This window comes from Lissotriton helveticus, chromosome 1_1 (assembly GCF_964261635.1).
Source record: "Lissotriton helveticus chromosome 1_1, aLisHel1.1, whole genome shotgun sequence".
Lineage (NCBI taxonomy): Eukaryota > Metazoa > Chordata > Amphibia > Caudata > Salamandridae > Lissotriton > Lissotriton helveticus.
The window spans coordinates 1,207,932,389-1,207,953,459 of record NC_136057.1 but is presented as its reverse complement, the minus strand read 5'-3'; the positions used below and the strand labels follow the sequence as shown (position 1 = coordinate 1,207,953,459).

The window sequence follows — 21,071 nt, the reverse complement described above, 5'->3', positions numbered from 1 at the left end:
ATCTCTCAAATGAAAACGGCCACAGGTCGCGTTTACATAGTGGTGAAGGGAGGGAAGGGGGCCTGAGGTCACGTGTGCAAACGCCCTGTGGCGCGTTTTAAGTTGGGGAAATAATTCCCCTAACCCACCAGGTGCTTCCAGTAAGCGCCACTGCGCTGCATTGTAGAGAGGTGGTGCAGGCTGTGCCCCTTTTTACACCTCTGCAATGCAGAGCTGTGGCGCTAACTGGAGATACCTGGTGGGCTACTTGTACCCAAGGGACACTCAGAATTCAAGGGGACTTTACCCCCCAAATTAAAACTGCCACAGGGCGTGTTTGGGCATGTCAGCTCAGCCCCCCTCCCTTCCCCAGTGTGCAAATGCACCCTGTGGTGCATTTTAAGAGGTAATTTTAATCCCTCTGCCCTATTATATACTAGGGGCTTACAGAGGAGGTCAGGCTAATAACAGGGGTACCCCAACGCATGGTGTTCCCTAGTGTATGTAGGTGTTTTAACTGTATTCTAAGTGTATTTTAGCATAGCACTGTGTTGTAAATAAGGGTCCAAACAGTATCACGTTAACATCTGATTTATTCGCAGTATAAATAAGCAGTGCCCCCGGCTTGACCGAGCTCTCACAGAAGGTCCTGGTCACAACATTCTAACCCTGCCTTCAACCTCGGAGAAGGTACCTACCAAGTAGTATGAGAAGGGGGGTGGCGGGTGATACCATTTCTTCAAGTAAGTTACAACACACTGGCTCTAGGACTGGTTAGTCAGAGTCAGTTACCACCAGTACCCATCTGAAAAAGTTGAGGGTACAGGATAATTTTGTAAAAAGGCCTCTTTATGCTCCTCTGTTTGTTCTTTCTGCATGTCTTCCTTCTTCCTGAACTTTTCTTTGTCTTTGAGGACTTCTGTTGCTAGGTTTTAGGTGCGTTATAGTTAGTTGGGCATTTCAGCTAACTATAACTCGCGTGCCCGCAATGCACTGCTGATGACGTCACATATTACATCACTCATGACATGGTCCGTGACATTACACATGACATCACTGATGACATCTCAAATGACATCATCATGACATCACTAATGACATCATCCTAGTGATAGAGTGTCAGACCTCCTCTCACCCTAATATAACCTTTGATACACACATTCAAAAATAGAAACAACATTTTTCAAAACAATACCAATACCAGTTACAACAATCTATTCAGTAATTCCAAGATCTACATACACATCCATTTTTTCATCAACAGTCCTATACATTCACTCATACATGTACTCACTGATCATATGTACTCATACACCTATACATCCTGTTACACACCGCCACTCATCCATAGAGTTTCTGACACACATAGTCACTCATGCTAATAAAGAATCAAACATTCATTTACTTGCATATACAGTTATACACACACCACCACACTTACTTCTAAAGAAACTTACACATTCTTAGTCTTTTAAACAATCACTTATATAAACACATACTTATTCATACAGGAACTCTTCCAATCTCTCACTCTCACATATACTCACTTAGGCACACAAATACTCACATATACTAGTTTAAAATATATGAAGTAACTTATAAAGACACTAATGAGACAGTCATTCACTCACTAACACACCCATACACACACTCATCCACACATACAGTCCTGCTCACATACTGTCTTCGACACATACAAACAATAACACACTCATGCATGCATCTATGCACTAACTAATAACTCCCACTGAACCATACAGACACTCAGACACTCATACTGATACTCGAAAAATCAAGTAATAACCCATAGACACTCATGTTGCTACTCACAAACCCATGCAGTCACTTATACACAAAGTGAGAGACTGACACAGATATTTACATATTTAAACATTACTCACTAACCCATGTATTTACTAAGATACACTTAATCAGTCCTTTATGCAATGATGATTCTCCAATTATCATACAGAGAGAATCTTGATTTCATTAAAGGCAACGGAGGCTGACATGCAATAACCTTTATTGCTTCCCAGGACATGCAGCCCTATAAAGTGTAACAAACTACATCATAGAAGAACATTCCATATAGCAACAACAAAGCACCATGACAACCAACTATCTTCCTCTTGGAGCTGCAAACGAATAGACAACTTCTTCCAAGATAAAAAAAATAACTTCTATAACTTCTTTATGCAGATTCTGAAATAGAAGAAAGAAAAATAATGGTAGAGACCAAATGCATGTACGTAAAATAGAATAATGGTAAGGACAATAAGTAAATATGTAAGCAAAATTAATAAGGCAACCACCTGGGAATGGTGGGAGCGATAATGTCAGCCTCCGTTGTCTTTAATGAAATCAAGATTCTCTCTGTATGATAATTGGAGAATCGTCATTTCATTACAAGACCGGAGGCTACATTATGCAAGTTTAAAGCTCTGTAAAGCTACATTGCTAACATTATCTATAGGTTTAAGATAACATTTAACAAAAGTGGAGGCATTTGACCAATCCACTGCTTTGAGGATATCTGAAATAGAACCACCATTCCAGATAACCTTACTGGCCATAGCCCCTCGTGAAGAGTGATCGCCAAATTTGGATAAATCAATACCTGCTTCTAACATAAAAGTTCTCACCCATCTCGAGATCGTAGCAGAAGAGATTGCCCGATAGGGTTCAATAAAAAGAAATAAGCAATTGATTTTCATTTAAAGGTCTAAAAACACTAATGTTTTGTACATACACCTTCATACAGTTTACAACACAAAGCTTTGCACAATCAAAAAAGGAAGGGTAAAAAATACTTTCTGACATAGTTTTGGTTCTTTTCCAAATTTCAAAGAATACAACATCAGGAGAATACATTCTATTACAAATTTCTAAAGCTTTAACATCTGAAACACTTCTAAAAGAGATTAAGCAAAGAAGTGTAGCTAAATTAATTGAAAGTTGTTTCCTAGAAAGGAAGAGGTTATCAGGCCAGGAAGTAAAAAGTTCGAAGATAAAATTAACATTCCATACAGAATCATTCTTAGCCTTAGGAGGACGTTTGAGTCTTATTCCTTTCATCACTCTACGAACTAGTGGATCAGTACCAATAGAAAAATCATTTGACAGGGAGTGACCTGCAGAGATTGCAGATCTGTAACAATTAACTGTTCAATAAGAAAGTCCAGATTTAAAAAGATCTGCTAGAAAATTAGCTACTTCTACAGGAGGTGCATCCACAGGAACCACTTTTTCCAGGACATGTATTCACTAAGAGACACTTAATCAGTCTGTTATACAATGACGATTCTCCATCTATCATACAGAGAGAATCTTGATTTCATTAAAGACAACGGAGGCTGACATCAATAACTTTTATTGCTTCCCAGGACATGCAGCCCTATAAAATGTAACAAACTACATCATAGAAGAACATTCCATATAGCAATAATAAAGCACCATGACAACCAACTATCCTCCTCTTTTATTCGCTGCTCACGGACAGTTAAGTACAACTTCTTCTTGTCTCTATATGACTTTCTAAAGTTTGAGATATTTAAACTGTATATTTGCCCTTTTTGGCGTTATTTACTTCCTTACATGGTGAATTTTAAACTGTCTATAGTTTTTTTTCACAGTTTATAGGATTTTGTTGTAGTTTTTGTCTCATTATGATTCATGTGTATATTAGTTTGACTTCCTTGTGCTTTCTCTCTGAATAAGGTACGTTTTGCCTACCTTTCGCTCACACCTTCCAATTTACGGTTGGGTTCTTCCTTTTTCTTGAATCTTTTCTTTATTTTTCCTTTTCGTGCCCCTTTCATTTTTACGCGATTGTTTGCTCTCCATTACACGATTGTTTGCTCTCTGCCCGTCTTTCCGCTTTTAATTAGGCGTTTACCTAAGGGTACAGAGTTTCGGCATTGCCGTAAGTAAACAGCCCTCCCTCTTAGTTTAATGCGGCTTTAGCACACATCTGGGCTTAGTAACGGCTTTAACACGCATCGGTGCTTTCTCTGTTATCAGAGTCACCATATGCGCGTTTTAAGGCGTCTCTCTCCTGCTTCCCAGTCGTCTCTCTCCAGCTTCCGGGTCGCGCCGATTGCTCGGAGTTGACCCACATGCCCAAATCGGAGCTCAAGGCTCCACTCGCTGTGCCCCGAAAGGCAAAATTTTTATATTTAAACACAACTCGAGCCTGACCCGCCCGCTGTGCGTCTCCATGGGAGCGTACAGTGCTAAATCAATGGACCGTAGTCAGTTTTTTTTCCCTCGCGACGATACAACACTTGGCTGACCTTTTACTCTCATTATTTTATAGAAAAGAGTCAGGGCTTCCATTTTAGTTATTTGTTTAAAAGCACTCCGAAGGTGATTAGTTATTTGTTTAAAAGCGCTCCGAAGGTGATTAATTATTTAAAAAAAAGAAAAAATGAGGAAGAAGATTTACAAAGAAGGAGGTTTGACTTTTATAGTTTGGTTAATACCTTACACTATGTCTTAGGAGGACTCTCTCTAATGATGAGACTCCCCTTACTCAAACCTTGCTAATGAACCTCTTTGAGAGGCAAATAAACTCCTCCCTTAAAGAAGTTGTAGAAGCAGCACTTACTAAAAGAAAAAGAGACACCTTTTGTGAGCAAACAGCACTTTCTTCGGATGAAGAAGTGGACATCCTCCCTTCTAAAGGCGGTAAGGCAACAAAAAAGATTAAACATGTTGAGCCTCAAGGTATCCCACCGGCTACCAACGACAGGGTGTTATCTATGGGTAGCCTTCGCTCTACAAATGACATAGGTGTCCTGAGCGGTACAAAAAGATCGAGCGGCCTTAATGGCACAAAGAGCACAGGTGCCCTTAGCGTCGCGCAGAGAATAAGTGTCCATCGCGGCACAATTGACCTCGTCAATGATGATGACGATTACCTGTCCACAATTGATTTTGATGACGATGTTGATAAGTACAATTTTGACCCTCAGGAAAAGTTTGAGGATGACCTCCTTGATGAGGACCTGGGTCAATCTAGTAATAACTCTGGCTCAATTAAGGATCCATCTGGGAACGAGATGTTCAATCCCTCTAGGATCACCCACCCTAGAGGTTCAGAGTGGTGGCCCTTGGATCATGTCTCTGAATTCATTAAAGCTTGGATTAGGAAACCCCTCGAAAGAGATTCTCGTAATCTCATGAAATCTGAATGTCCAAGACCCTTTTTGGATAACAAAGCGGGCGCAACTCCCAATCTTGATCCTGAACTTCTGACTTATTTAAAACTGAGAGAGATCCTCGCAAAGGTCTGGAACGATGCATTAAACAGTGTCAGGACAAGCTTTTAGACACACTTGGTCCTCTGGCTAGGATCCTAGATCTGGCTGAGGAGGCTTCTATGAATGGGACTCCAGTTGACACTGAACTCCTGTGAGGTTGGAGCCAACGTACCATCTGCTTCTGGGAAATGCTAACGCAAATCTTACCTCCGAAAGGAGAAGAGCGATACTGATGCTTATGAATCCCAAGTCAGGAGATTTAGCTAACAAAGACATACAAGGAGACCCGATTGGTCTCCTCTTCGGAGAGACCTTCATCAAAACTCTTGGCAAATACGTCTCAACTTTTTCTGCATTTAATAAAGCCCAGACAAACATGAGACGCATGTTTGGCGGAATATTTTTGGGAAGGGCCGACAGGGGAAGATCGGCTGTTGGCCGCAGTTATAACAGGTCCTATTACCAACAAAACCAACGTGGTTATTCTAGGAACTTCCTGGGAAACAACAGCTTTTTTCCCCAGCGAGGCCGCAACAATCGAAGCCGAGGCGGAAACAGTCGTGGAAGATTCCAAAATCAGGGACAAGGTAAGGTCTCCTCTTCCTGGTTCTTTCCTCCCAAAGGTAGGGGGGAAGACTCATCCTCTTCAGTCACAATTGGTCTTCTATAACAAACGATGCTTGGTTCTTAGAAACTGTAAGAGGGTTCAAAATATATTTAATTTCCATTCCCTATCAGACCAAACAACCCAGGGAACTTTCCCTAGACCAGGAACAGTCAAGTTTAGTAGATGTAGAGGTGAATCAAATGTTAGAGAAAAGTGCGATTCGCATCGTTCAAAGCTCCGGTCCGGGTTTTGTGAGCACAATCTTTTTGGTGAGAAAAAAAGAAAAGGGTTGGCGCCCTGTAATAAATCTAAAGGAATTGAACTCTTACCTTGTGTACAGACGTTTCAAAATGGATGGTATACAGCTTCTGAGGATCTTCTCCAAGAAGGAGATTGGCTCATAAAACTGGATCTCAAAGACGCATACTTTACAATCCCTATAGATCCAAATTCTCAGAAATACCTAAGGTTCATTTGGAGAAACATAACCTAGCAATTTCAATGTCTTCCTTTTGGTCTATCATCAGCCCCATGGTGTTTCACCAAGGTGCTGAGGCCAGTAGTCACCTCTTTAAGGAGAAGAGGAGTTCGCCTAATTATCTATCTGGACGACATCTTACTGATGTCTCAGAACAAAGAGGAACTCTTGACCCACATGAACCAGACTGTGGATCTCTTGGAGAGTCTTGGTTTTATCATCAATGTGGAGAAATCCATTATGACACCTTCGCAGAACCTGGAATTTCTAGGTCTTCAGTTGAACACACCCTTAACCCAATTGCAACTTCCCAAGCAGAAACTATCAAAAATAAAAAAAGAAGTTTCTTATGTTTTATCCAAGGACCAAGTAAGCTTAAGGGAACTAGCAAGAATAGTGGGTCTTTTATCTTCTTCCATTCAAGCTATCTCTCCAGGCCTACTTCACTACAGGGCCTTACAGAGGCAAAACGCATCAGGCCTGAAGAAAGGTCTTTGGTACACGGATGTAGTTCCCCTGTCCCTGGATGCTCGGGAGGATCTTCTATGGTGGCGCACCAACTTAGACAGTTGGAATGGAAAAGCAATATTCGGGAATACCCCGGATCTTACTCTGGAATCCGACACAAGCAATTTAGGCTGGGGTGCCAGGCTTGGGAAGATGGAAAACAGGGGAAAATGGTCAAAAGAAGAGCTGGCCCTTCACATAAATTCTCTGGAGATGTGAGCATGCTTGAATGCCCTTATGAGCTTCAAGTCTATCCTCAAAAACATGTAGTCCTGATCAAACTAGACAATTTCTCAGCCATTTCATATATCAATCGACTAGGGGGAGCAAGATCGAAAACTCTAGCGGACCTAGCAGAAAATATTTGCTATTTCTGTTGGAATCACAAGATATCTCTGAGAGCAGAATTCATCCCAGGCCACCTAAACACAAGAGCAGACTGGAATTTGAGGTTCCTAAGAGACTCAAGCGACTGGAAATTGAATCCTTCAGTTTTCCAGAAAATTTTAAATCTGTGGGACCCCTTTCAAATAGATCTTTTTGAAAGCAGACTGACCTTTCAGATAAGTCACTTCCTCAGTTGGAGACCAGGCCCTTAAGCATCAGCAGTGGACGTCTTCTCCAACCTTGGAAGTCCCTGAACTCTTATGCCTTCCCTCCATTTGCCCTACTACAGAGAGTTCTCTTGAAAATTCGAAGAGAACATTGCTGCACTGTTCTAATTACTCCCTTTTGGAGTTCTCAAATATGGGAACCATATTTGAGTCAATTTTACAAAAAAAATCATCCATTTAGACACTTATATACCCATTTATTCTTCCATCTACCTTGAGATATACATATATAAAACATACTTAATTTTCTGAAAAACACACATTCACTGGATGATGTCATTAGTGATGCCATTTGAGATGTCATAGTGAATTCATGAGTGATGTCACTGACCATGTCATGAGTGATGTAATATGTGATGTCATCAGCAGTGCATTCCGGGCGCACAAGTTATAGTTAGCTGAACTAACTATAAAAGGGGAATTTCTATGGTTCTGTACGAGTGAAATGCCCTACTAACTATAACGCCCCTGAAACCTATATTTTTTCAGTGAATATATATATGTATATATATATATGTATATATATATATATATATATATATATATATATATATATATATATATATATATATATATATATATATTTGTATATATATATATCTATATATATATTCACTGAAAAAACCATAGGTTTCACACCAGTTATAGTTAGCTGGAAATTTTACTGACATAAAACCATTGAAATTCCCACGTTATAGTTAGTTGGACTCACTATAACTTGCGCGCCTGCAATGCACTGCTGATGACGTCACATATTACATCACTCATGACATGGTCAGTGACATCACTCATGACATCACTGATGACACCATCCAGTGAATGTGTCTCTTTCTGAAAAATAAATATGTTTTATATATGTATATGTAAAGGTCGATGGAAGAATACATGTTTAAATAAGTGTCTAAATGGATGGTTTTTTTTTTTAATTGATTGGTTAACTGGCTTATTAAGTATCTTAGTGAATACATATATTAGCGAGTAATGTTTAAATATTTAAATATATGTATCAGTGTTTCACTTTGTGTATAAGTGGCTGCATGGGTTGGTGAGTAGCTACATGTGTGTGTATATGGGTTATTATTATTATTTTTAGTATCAGTATGAGTGTCTGTATGGTTTGGTGGGGGTATTACTTAGCACATAGATGCATCAATGACTGACTCACTGTTTGTATGTGTTTTGAAGACAGCATATGTGCAGGTCTGTATGGGTGGATGAGTATGTATATGTGTGTGTTAGTGAGTGAATGACTGTCTCACTAGTGTCTTTATCAGTAACTACATATGTTTTAATCTAGTATATGTGAGTATTGATGTATATAAGTGAGTATATGTGAGAGTGAGAGATTGTAAGAGTTCCTGTTTAAATAAGTATGTGTTTCTATAAGTGATTGTTTAAGAGAGTAAGTATGTGTAAGTTTCCTTAGAAGTAAGGTGGTAGTGTGTGTATAGCTGTATATGCAAATAAATGGATGTTTAATAGTTTATTTGCATGTGTGAGTATGTGTGTGAGTAAATTTTGGATGACTGTCGGTGTGTAACAGGATGTATAGGTGTATCACTACATATGATGAGTGAGTATATGTATGAGTGACTATATACAACTGTTGGTGAATGAGTGGATGTGTATATAGATGGTGGAATAACTGAATTGGTTGTTGTAACTGGTATGGGTATCTCCATTTTTTTGTAAATTTTAGTTTCTATTTTTGAATATGTGTTTCAAGGGTTACATTACACTGAAAGGAGGTCTGTCACTCTCTCACAAGGATGGTGTCATGAGTGATGTCACTGACCATGTCATGAGTGATGTAATATGTGACGTCATCAGCAGTGCATTGCACGCGCAAGTTATAGTGAGTCCAACTAACTATAACGTGGGAATTTCAATGGTTTTATGTCAGTAAAATTTCCAGCTAACTATAACTGGTGTCAAACCTATGGTTTTTTCAGTGAATTTAATAGGTTTTTTAAATGCTAATTCCTAACTATAACTGGTGGGAAACCTATGGTTTTTTCAGTGAATTTCATAGGTTTTGTAAATGCTAATTCCTAACTATATATAGGGCCTCAAACCTATGTTTTTTTCAGTGAATTTCAAAGGTTTTTTAATAGCAAATCTCTATAGCTATGAAATATAATATTTTTTGTAATGAATTTTATATTATATATTTATGTAATACTATTTTTTTATGTATATTTTTCCTTTTTTTTTTTGCCCTGGAGCGCTCCCGGTGCGCTGGGTTGCGGCGCGCCCGGGTGCGCGTACCGGTGAGCGTCCCGTTAGCGCTATTGCCACGAACAAAAACATCATCATGACGTATCGCGTAGCCGCGTGATGCGTCTTATGACGCACGGCGTAAGCGCACCCAGAAGCGCCGGAGCGCATGCGATCGTGCAACGTAAACGTTAAAAATGGCTACAGTAGCAGCAGCAGCAGGAGCATCTCAACCACCACCACCACCACCACCACCACAAGGACCACCACAACACCACAGTGGTGGTGAAGAAGAAGAGGAGAAGGAGGAGGAGGAGAGGCAGTTCCTGCCTGAAGATAATCCCCCCTATAAACCGAAGGAGCACATTGTGTGGGAGTTTTTTAAAATCCCAAGGGGACTAAAGAAAGTCAATGCGCCAAAAGTGACTTGTCTGATCTGTGGCACTGTACTTTCCAGGGGGAACCCTGCAAAAAAATATTCATTTGGCAACAATACCATGATTCGCCATATGCAACGCAGGCACCCAAACAACTATGCTGCGGCAGAGGTCAGAGAACTGACAAGAAACCCTCCCCAATCTTCTCCGAGCACCTCCAAAAGCAAACAACCCACTCCAACGGGTCCAGAGACAAGGGAGATGGTCCCAAATATCCAACCCCTGTTTGGAGATTTTAAAATAGTTTGTATATTTTGCGGGACTACAATTTCCTATGGACAGCAAAGTATCAAATTGATCAACCGTGCAGGAGACAACCACAACTGCAGAAAGAAACCTTAATTTTTTCCTGATTTTTTTTGCTCCAGTTGAGCCGTTTACAATTCCCTGTTTTTTGTTTGTCCCCATAAAAATTACAAATAAAATATAAAATTGTTCATAAAAGCCAAAAAAAGTAAAAAATGTTCAAAAAAACAAAAAAAATATAAAACAACAAAAAGAATAAAAAACTGTTCTTTTTAGAACTACCTCCAATTTATAAAAAAATGCTACATTTTTTAAAAACTGTCTTTTTTTTTTCTCCAGGGTACGCGCACCGGTACGCGCACCGGGGCGCGCACCCAAAAAAATATTTAAAAAAATTATGAAGGAGTGAGCATGAGGGAAGGGGACAGAGAGAGTGATGTTAAGAGAAAGAGAGCTAGAGGGAGCAACACAGAGGGACTGTGTAATAGATAGTAAGACAGAGAGAAGGTGTAATAGGGTGTAAGTGAGAAAAGGAAAATGAATAAGGGAGCGAAAGAAGGGAAGAGAGAGGAAGAAGACTAAAGCAGAGGTACTGGGAGAATGTGAGTGGGTGTTGAAAGTAAAGGGAAGGACAGTAAAGGATGGGGAATGAGGGGTAGTGACGGAACCGGAGTAAAGGAACAGCGGTGAGGGAGGGTGAGAAAAGAGCAGTGAGTGTAAGTAAAGAGGGGTGAAAGAGGGTGGATAAAAGTGAATAAGGGTAAGACATGGGGAGTGACAGAGAGAAAGGACAGAGAGAGTAAAGGAAGGAGTGACTGAAAAGGACTGAGTGAAGCAGCAAAGAAAGGTAAGTGAGGGAGTGTGGGTGAGTTATAGGGAGTGAGCATGACGAAAGAGTAGTGATAGAGTTAGGGGATAGAGACAGTGAGGGTAAGAGAGACAGAGTGAGGGAACAGGAGTGAGGAACTGTGAGGACACAGACTGAGAGAAGGAATGAGAGGAGTGGAGTAAGTGAGTAAGGGAAAGGGAATGAGTGAGGGAGCGAAGGAAGGGAACAGAGGGTAAGGGAAGTAAAGCAGGGGGACTGAAAGAAGTTGAATGTGGTAGGAGAGTAAGGGAAAGAGGAGTAAACATGAAGGATAAGAATAAGTGAGGGAAGCAGAGTAAGGAAACAGGAGTGAGGTAGGGTGAGAGAATAGTAGTGAGGTTAAAGCAAAGGGGAATAACAAACTACATTTTTTAGTCACACTTACCATATAATTAATGTAAACTTAATTACATGTTTTTACTACACTTTGTATCTGTGAAAGAGAGAAGAAAAAATAAGTTATGATTAGTAAAATATATATTTTAAAATAGAAGAGACAGGTCAAGAGGTTAAAAATCATAAAAGTGTACTAAGAAATAAAGTAAGAGTGAAGGACACAGAAAGGGAAATAAAGTAATGTAGAAGGACAAAAAGAGGGAAAAAGAAATAGAAGGAGAGCAAATTACTAAGAGTAAGGCGGATACATTCAGTGACAGAGAGGAAGAGAAGAAGAGAGAAATGAACAGAAGGTAAGAAAGATACTAAAAGAATGTGAGTTAGCAAAACTAAATCAGGAAAGAGGAGTAAGTAAAAGGGGAATGACTGAGAGGGAAAGGAGTCTGATTGAGGATGCATTTACAAGAATGAGGAATGGAAGATGACTAGGAGTGAGTGAAGGGGAGTCACAGAGTGAAGGGATGAAGGGAGTGAGGATAATATAGAAGGATTGAGGGAAAAGGAGTGAGGAAGTTAGTAGACAGAGGGACTAAGGGAAGGACTGAGTGAAGTGGAGTACAATGAGTGAGGAAAGGAAAATGAGTAAGGGAGCAAAAGAAGGAAAGAGAGGGGAAGAGGGCTAAAGCAGTGGTACTGAGTGAAAGTGATTCGGTGATGAAAGTAAAGAGAAGAACATTGAAAGATAGGAAATGAGGGGTAGTAATGGAACCGGACTAAAAGAAATGGGGTGAAGAACGATGAGAGAGGAGCAGTGAAGTTGTTGTAAGAGAAATGATAGAAGGTAGATAAACACAAGTGAGCATAACACAGGGAGAGTGAGGGACTGAGGACATAGAGGTAGTGAACGAAAAACAGAGAGAAGAGGACAAAAGAAAGGAGCAAAGAAAGATAAGTGAGAGAGAGCAGGTGAGTTATAGTGACAGAGTGCGACAAAAGAGGTGAGTGAGTAAAGAGGAATTACTAAAAGAGCAAAGGAGGAAAAGACGGAAAAGGGAAGTAAAGCAGAGAGACTGAAAGCTGAAAAGTGGTGCAAGGGAGAGAGGGGATGCAGACAGTTGAAATGGGAATGAGGGGTTGTGAAAGAAGTGGAGTAAAGGAACGGGGTGAAACAGAGTGAGAGAAAGGCAGTGTGAGTGAGTAAAGAGAGCTGAAAGAGGGTGGAAAAAGGAAAGTGAGTGTGAGACAATGGGAATACAATTTAAATTACACAATACAAACTATAGAATAACTTGTACAACATGTTAGATAGTTTATTTTTGCTGTTCTCAGAATATATTGAATTTCACTAAAAACAGTGAGTTCAAACTACTCATCATATGACAGCGGGGAAAAAAAACACAATCTAAAAGATTGTGTTTAAAAAAAACATATAAACTTAAAAATCACATATGTACACTAATCTTTGTTTCACTTACTTTTCCTTTAAGCCAAATAGTACATCATGAAGGTCCTTTTCGTTGGAAAATACTCTGATGTTCTCTAAAACTTCCATTTCATCGACTTTCTATAAGAAAAGCTCCAAGAACATCTGAAATATTTTTCAATGTTTTCATTTCCTCCTTGTGTTCAGTCATGACTCTTTGCTCATTCCTTCACTTTTCCTTAGGGCCAAATAGTGTCAGATGTATCAGTATGTTTTCAAATTACTCAAAACAAACTCTGAAATTACCGTTTTCCCAACGATCTGAAAGAAAAGCTCATACAACATTTTCACAATGTTTAAATATTCATATTTCCATCTCTGGCTCACTCATATTCAACATTTCCTATAATACTGATATCACTTACTATGTGATCCACTTACAGTACCTATATGACAACTAGAATTTTTATATTATCTTGATCACTTTTACTCACAATATAATTTTAAACAGCAAACTAACTTTTATTAACTGCTCCCGTCTTCATAGGCCAATTACCTTTACTTACATTTTGGTTCTAAAAACACTAGGTATGAATTTTTTAAGTCAAAAGGCAAACGTTGTTTGAAAGTCAAATGAGTATCATTACAGAGCTTCCACCCTTTTTGACATTTTAAATAACATGTGTAATACCCTGATGTTGTCGAAGGACCGTCATGATAAATAATAGCTACAGTTGCAAAGGTTCTTCCTGAAATTGATAACTGAGAAACCACAACATTTTTAATAGAAGTTGTCAATTTAGTTCCATCAGGTCTACATCGTTGGAACATTAAAATGACATACTGACCATAAGTTTGTATAAATAATGTGGACAGCATTGCACACTTACATTGGGTACACACCATATTGTGATCAGCTGCCTTAACTAGCTTATTAAAAGACACTGATTTGCAGCCTGGTAAAGTCAAATATATAAATCGTTCAGTGTCTATTCTAGTACTACTTGATAAACTACAATTGTCGGAGTCATGCTGCCATTGATAAGAAAGGCCAAAAAGATTTTCTACATCTACAACTTCATCTTCCAATACACCAAACATATACACAAAAAATTCCTGACAATCCTGCTGAATATTCTGTGAAAATTGACTTTGACCAGAACATATGTCTAAAAGATTTCGAATTTCTGAAAGACTATTTTTGCTCTATCACTGCTACATTTCTCAAACACAGAATTCAATTAACAGCAGAATCTTTGATCCCGATTTTCAACAATCTGTTCTTGTAAAGTTTGAAGAAAAAAAACAACATTAACCACTACATTAGCATAGCAGTTGACATCAGAACTGTTTTCAAACTGAAATCTAACAACATCTTCAACAGAATCCTTTTTCTTTCTGCTTACAATTACAGTTTAATCTACTTTTTGTCTTTTTGCTACTACCTCACTGCAATTATTCTCATTTCTTCATTTTTGGCCTACCAGACGTTTTTCAAACAGAGGATATTGAGGCAAATGTGGAGCATACTCTCTTCTTAACCTATTGTATTCTTTAACACAATCTAGATCAGCAAAAAATCTTTGTTTCATCACACTCAATCAAGTACAATCCTGATAAAGTTCTGACTCGTGATAATGCCACATATGCCATAACCTCTTTAAACACAGAACTTCCAATGTTCACCAAAGCACTATGTACACTTAAACCTTGAGATTTATGAATTGTCACCGCATATGCCAAACAAACAGGAAACTGTTTTCGGCGAACATATACGTCTTTTACAAGCAAAAATCTAGCAGAACAACGACTGATTTGTTGTACTTGCTCAATGCCATCAAATTAAATTTTTTTAAATTCAATTCCCTCTCTATTTCTGTAATTCAGAAATTCAACAACATGACCCATTGCCCCATTTACCAGACCTCTTTCAACATTTAAATTCCTTCTCAAAATGATACGACAATTTAAACACACATTCAGAGTATTTTCAAAAACCAGCAGTTTTAGATATACTCTTCTCTAATGAATCCAATTTTGATTTCAAATTTTCTGACAAAATAATTGTTGCTCCCATATGCTCTATTTTATCTATAGCTTCCAGTTTCACAATCTCTTCATTTTCTAACTTTAACATTTTGTTGTTGAAGATGGAACATTCTTGCAGAGTTGGCATCAAACATATCCCAGATTTGTTCTCAGTAATTTTCTTAAAAATATTCTCTGGAAGAATGTTTTCATTTGGATACACATTTGAAATTAATCGTGCATGTAAAGCTTCTTTCACATGCTCACTTACTTTTCCAATTCTTACATCTTGTAGAATATTTTTATAATCTTCATCCTTTGCCTGTCGCATATTTTGAAGCAGTTCTGCATATTTGAAATTTAACCATATATTAACGTTTCCAATGCTTCCTAGGCACTTCCTGGTATCTTCATGCGTGAGCATTTTAAACACTGGTTGTCCTTTCACTGGAGTCAACTGCAGTAGATCTCCAAAAACAATAATGTGTTTCCCTCCAAATAACATATCATACTCTGTTCTAAGAATTTCTTGCATTCTCAAATGCACAAAAGCAAGCATTAGATTTGAGACCATGCTTACTTCATTAATGATAAGAAGTTTCATTTTCTTCAGGTCTCTGGAAACTTCAGAACATGCATCTCCAGATAGCTTGTGGTATTGCAATTTATTATCATGCTCAACTGGTAGCATCAGTAAACGATGTAAAGTAATCCCTTTAATGTTATGTGCTGCCAGCCCAGTTGGAGCGGTAACAACACAAGACAGCGGTGATTCAGTCCTTTTCTGCAGATCAGTTGCAATTGCTTTAATCAGAAAACGTTTTCCAGTTCCCGCTTCTCCACTCACGTACAGTCGGACAGGCTTAAATGATGTACATGGGCACTCTTTTTTCAAATGACTGAATCCATGTTCAATCTGTTCTGCGACTTCGTCACATATCTGTTTCTGCTCAACGTTTAGTTGTTTCACCAAATCTTCTAAGTTAACTACATCCTCTTGAGCTTGTTCCATAGCTCTTTCCACCTCATCCATGGCAGTGGCAGCTTCATTTTGGATAATTGGTCCTCCTAGTGGATCCTGACTCAATGAAGTAGAACTCTGACTGTCTTGAGAACTGTCTCCAGCAATCTCTACAGCAATTGTGGCTTCTTGCTCGATTTCTTCGTTCAACATTTGCAGATAATTTGGAAAAAGAGGACATTCTATGGTATCCTTGGTTGCATTAAAAGAATCTTCGTAACAGAGAAAATCTCCAAGTAGTTCCTCTTCTGTACGCCATGGCTTAAAGAGTTGCAAAAGAGCTAAATAGTAAAATTCCCTTTTGTCTGGAGATTCGCAACTCAATTTTCGATGATTAATCAAATGGCCTTTTCTCTGCTTAACTAGACATCCTTCACACCCAATGACAGCATATATTCCATTATTGATATCTTCTGTGATGTTCCTCTTATAACTATAGTTTTGCAGAACTTCATACAAACAACTGTTCTCAAGATGATTACTTCTATTTGGATAGTATGTATCCAACATGTTTGTCTTCAAAATATCTGTACTGTTTGGTTCTTTCTCCGCCAAATACTCAATTTCTTGTACAGATTTCAAAACTCGGTTTCGTGTTGCAGCACGACCTAGACGCGCCCAAATGATTGTTCTAGATTTGGCATAGAGACTTGCTGATGATAACCGATCAGAACATTCATATGCTCTAATTTCTCGATGCGACAACATCTTCAGACTGAAACTGTATAATTTTTTACTTATACTCTTTTCATGTGAAATGTCCTCCCACATTTCCTTCAGTTCTGTCTTTTCTTTTTTTGTGATGTAAGACGTCACATATCGAGCCACAGCAATAGAGTTGTCAGCAACTAACTGAATATCCATGTTAGCTTTCCACACGGACAAAATCACTGGGTTGTAGTCGTTGATGTACTTGGATTCTTCGTTTCTTTTTAAATTGTATGTATTTTTTGGTGATTTCCTCGTCACAGTATGTCGCAGAGAAGACATCAAATTATTTACTCTTCCTTTAGAAATCACTGGTCGTGGAAACCCGAAACGACATTTTGTGTAGAACTTGTCCTTGTTTCTGAATTTTCAACGACAGTACTTTCCACAACGATGGGATTGAAAGCGTAAAACGTATTGCCTTAAACTGTTTTCTTCGGTAGTTTTCGGAACAGCACATGTTGAATACTCTTCAATGAAACTCATCACTGTGTCATCCAAATCTGTTCCAAATTTGGGTGCATCTTTAATCCATAACAACATATGTATGTGAGGAGCACCTGTCGCTTGATACTCCTTTCTCCAAAAGAAATCCAAAACCTCTGCAAGGGGAGGATTTTTTTTGTTGGTAATAAAAGACATCATAGCTTCAAATCTATGATTGAAATATCTGCATACATTCACTGGATCCAAAGAACACAGTTCTCCAGGTGTTTTGAATTCTATATTTTGTATGTTTGCATTTGCCTCTTGTAGAAATTAAAGTAAGTCGTCCCATGCATACTCAGCACAGCTAAGAGTGAGGAACCATGTAGGAGTTCCTAAGTTTCTTAGCATACATTTCAATTCCCCATGACGACGGAACCAATACTCGTTTGTACCACGCTGACATGCCATGAGATTGATTAGATGAGATTCCAAAATATTATCTTGCAGATTCACTTTCTCCATAAAGTCCCTCGCCGAAACATTTTGCAGATGTGGTCCACTTTTCAATATATGGTTCACTGCATAAGAAAGCCCAGACAAGTCACTTTCATACAGTAGATGAAACAAATACGGAATGCATTGACGAAACCTTGGATCTTCAGCATATAATCTTAAAGTCCGGTATTCAGATGCAGGAATTTGAACTGGTCGATCGTCATATCGTCCACCTTGACCTGTTGGAAATAACTGTGGAAAACAACAAGCTTCCAAACTTTCTTCCCATACACTAATGGGACTTCCTTTTGCTGCTTTCATTTGAAACAAGTCAATTGCATTCCCCATTACGTCTTTGGAATGCAAAGGATGAACAGCATAATGTTCATATATTTCTTCACTTCTAGACACATCAACTTTTTCAATTTGGCCGGCTAAACAATCACTGTCTTCTTCTGCAACTGTTTCCTCTGCACCAACACATACATGTTTGTAGTACTCATTGTTTTCGACCAAATACAACGTTGCCTTTTTGACTTTCCTAACATCCACTAAATCTTGCCAGATTTTCTTACTCTTTGTCGGAACCCCATTAACTAGAATAACCAGAGGTTCCTCTTCCACTTTTTCTACACCAATTGTATCAATATTTTTCTTGAAATCTAGAGGCAAATAAACAACTCTTCGCTTTAATCGTCTCTGTAAATCTGAAGGAGGCAATTTCCCTATCTTAGGCTCCATGCGAACAATAGCCTGAAAAGGATGCACACACTGAATCAGAATAGACTCATAGGTATTTAAATCCATCAATTCAGAAGGAATGTCTACCAACTCCAGATTATTATGAACAGCTCTAGCAGGCATTCTGTTTTCATTTAATTTATTATAACAATATTTACAAATACGTTGATCGGAACCCAAATCAAAACAATTTTCTACCAACAAATAAGTTGCAAAATCCTTCCACTCATTATTATTTACCTTTTCGCTTTTTACATATAAATCAACTAATCTAGTCTGATGCTTATAATGAGTTCGTCGACAACACACACAACTAAAATTTGACCTTTCACTTGATTTCACCTTAAACTTGGAAATTTCCTGGTCAAACGTTTCTGTACTTGAAATCTGTACATTGTCTTCCACATTACCTTCTATTACTGTGTCAATTTCTACACTGTCCTCTTTTTCACCAAAATAACATAACTCAATTTCTTCACAAATGTTCTTCACATCTATTTCAGATTCATGCAAAAGAGCACTGTTTAACTGTTTAAGCTTAAGTGCTGGACTTTTTGCATAATACAACCTTCTCACTAATTTCCTCATTTTATTATGATGCACTGCTAACATCCTAAAATGATGAAAAACACTCTGCCATACTTTTCTAGAAAGTCAAGCCAGTGAATGCCCATGCAAACCTGTGTTTTCTCTCACTCTGCAAGGATCTAAGTCTTGCAACATCTTCATTTTCTGTTTTAGACTTTTCTTACTATATGTACGTAAGAAATTACGAAGAAAATCGATTGAATCCTGTTGCACACTACAAATACTACTACACTTCCAAGTGTACACTAGACCCTTAGTACTTCTCCCTAAAACTTCATCAGCTAACACCTCTTCTGCATCTCTAGACACAAGTTTCTCTTTTTCAATCGGACAACCGTCTTTCTCCTCATATGCTGGACCACTGGTGTCAACTGCATGCACCAAAACATTCTCCTGGAAGTAACTCTCCTCATTAAAAAATGGCTCACAACTTGAACTAATGTGAGTAAATATATTTCCTAGGCAATTAATAAATGATAATTACAGTGTACCAAGGAGTGCTCAACAACAACAATAAGCAAACAAAAACATATGTTAAAACAGCCACAGTATTTTTTATTTTATTTATATATGATGTATTCAATACAGTGTACTAAAAAAGAAGAATTATCATAGCAATACATAGCAATACACAAGAAATTACAGTACAAAGGCAAGAGTTAAAAATACACAATATGAATGCAGTTATCATAATAATCAAAAACACAGTAGTAATTATCGGTAAATTGTCGACGCGCGTTTCGGCGTATCAAAACGCCTTCTTCAGGAAATTACTACACCTGTAATAAAAATAGACATAATATAAAAAAGACATTTATATAAAAAATAATTCATGTATACCATACATTAAGTCACAGTATTCATGCTTTCCTAATTCTGCTAGTGAGAACAACTCCATCCACTTTATGGTAACGTGGCACGAATGCATAAATATATACCTGTCTAAATTGAGTAACTTATTGCTTTGCCAGAAAAGACTGTGTTGAACCAAACTGATAAAGAGACCTATTCTTACACAAAATTAACTCACCTCATCTACACCCCTGGACAGGCCTCACCTCATCTGCACCCTGTTACCATCAATTATACCCAATACATTGAGGCCTGTCCAGGGGGCACGGAGGAGGTGAGGCTTGTCTAAGGGTCAGAGGAGGTGAGTCCTCTCCTCTGCATTCTTGGACACAGGCCTCACCTCCTCTGCACCCCTGGACATGCCTCACCTCATCTGCACAATCTACTTCCTAATCTGAGGAAACACAGGTGACATGATTGTGAAAGGTTCAAATATATTTATTTAATCTTGCAGACACTATTTATTCCTTCTCAAAAATGTAAAAGCTATTCATTTGCCCCAAAATCGTTTTCCCAATAACATTTAAGAAACAGAGCGCTCGTCCTATGTACAAGCATTCCATTTCACTACTGAAACCTCACTATTTTACAAAATACAATTCCTCTATCTAGCAAATGTTGATACCAAACATTATCATTAAACATAACAAAAACCAACAAGAAAAAAGCACAATCTGCTTCCTAATCTAGGGTAACACAAGTGACATGATTGTGAAATGTGCAAATATATTTATTTAATCATGCAAACACTATTTATTCCTAGTCAAAAATGTAAAAGCCATTCATTTGCCCCAAAATCGTTTTTCAAATAAGATATAAGAAACAGAGGGCAGGTCCTATGTACAAGCATTCCATTTCACTACTGAAACCTCACTATTTTACAAAATACAATTCCTCTCTCTTGCAAACATTGATACCAAACATTGTCAAAAACCATGACACAAACCAACAAGAAAAAAGCACAATCTGCTTCCTATTCTGAGGTAACACAGGTGACATGATTGTGAAAGGTTCAAATATATTTATTTAATCATGCAGACACTATTTATTCCTTCTCAAAAATGTAAAAGCCATTCATTTGCCCCAAAATCGTTTTTTAAATAACATTTAAGAAACAGTGCGCAGGTCCTATGTACCGATCACTGCGACCACTGCGCCCTCCACAGCCTGGTCGCCCCCACGCTCCCCGCCTGCTCTGCCTGCCTCATCACCTGCTGCCTGCCAGACGCCGATTCG

General features: G+C 38.4%; 1 long non-coding RNA gene across 1 annotated transcript in view; it reads right to left on the bottom strand.

The window, feature by feature from the left end:
- Positions 1 to 2,012: 2,012 nt before the first annotated feature.
- Positions 2,013 to 21,071, bottom strand: part of LOC144772483 (uncharacterized) — a 158,429-nt gene continuing 139,370 nt past the window's right edge. Inside the window, exon 3 of the long non-coding RNA XR_013599764.1 lies at positions 2,013 to 2,181. This is a non-coding gene — a long non-coding RNA (uncharacterized LOC144772483). The remainder of the gene's footprint in view (positions 2,182 to 21,071) is intronic.